This window comes from Mandrillus leucophaeus, unplaced genomic scaffold, assembly GCF_000951045.1.
Source record: "Mandrillus leucophaeus isolate KB7577 unplaced genomic scaffold, Mleu.le_1.0 Scaffold1514, whole genome shotgun sequence".
In the NCBI taxonomy this organism is placed as follows: Eukaryota; Metazoa; Chordata; class Mammalia; order Primates; family Cercopithecidae; genus Mandrillus; species Mandrillus leucophaeus.
Window position 1 is genome coordinate 86,059 of NW_012101493.1, and position 934 is coordinate 86,992.

Below are 934 nucleotides of genomic sequence, written 5' to 3' on the forward strand. Positions count from 1 at the left end.
CCGAAGATATTTTTGCTTGTAATACAGATGTTCATTATCTTTACTATAATGATTGTTTCACAGGTGTGATACCAAAACTTATTAGATCGTATATGTGAAATATGCTCAGTCTAACATAAGTCGATTATAATTAATAAAGCTGTAAAGAAGCCAGGCATGGTGGCTCACACCTGTTATCCCAGCACTTTGTAGGGGTGAGGCAGGAAGATCACTTGAGGCCAGGAGTTGAAGATCAACCTGACCAACATAGTAAGACCCAGTCACTACGAAAAATTTAAAAATTAGCCAGGTGTGGTGGGACATGCCTGTAGTCCTTGGGAGACTGAGGCAGGAGTATCACTTGAGCCCAGGAGTTCCAGGTTGCAGTAAGTTAAGAGGATGCCACTGCATTGCAACTTGGGTGACAGAGTGAGACCCTGTCTCTAAAAAAAAAATAGACACAGTATGAGATATCCATATCTATCTATATATCATATTATATAACATGCATAATGATATAGCTAAAGATAATCTTACATAAAGTAAGAACACGTCACACATTACATGTTGTTCATCACATAAGAAAAATGATAAATGATAAACATATTAGAATGGTACATTTAGATGAGCAGTGCAGAGTGGGAGTAGAGAATGCAAACAAAAGGATCATATAAATGAATGGCAACAAGAAGGGGGCCTTGCCTAAAAGAATGGCAAGAACAGTGATATGAGCTGGAAATGGTTTTCTCAACCCTCTAACCCTACCGTATCCCCGCCCTCCCCTTGCTTGAAGTATTCTGACCTTCTCTTAGGCCCCTGTTGAAGCCATGCTTGTTGGTCTTAGTGACTGACTTTATAGTTTTGCTCCCAATACCCCTGAACTGGTCACCCTCTTTGCTGTTCACCTGTCTACCTCATGCTTATTTCCAAGTCCTCAGTCTAAATGTCACTACTT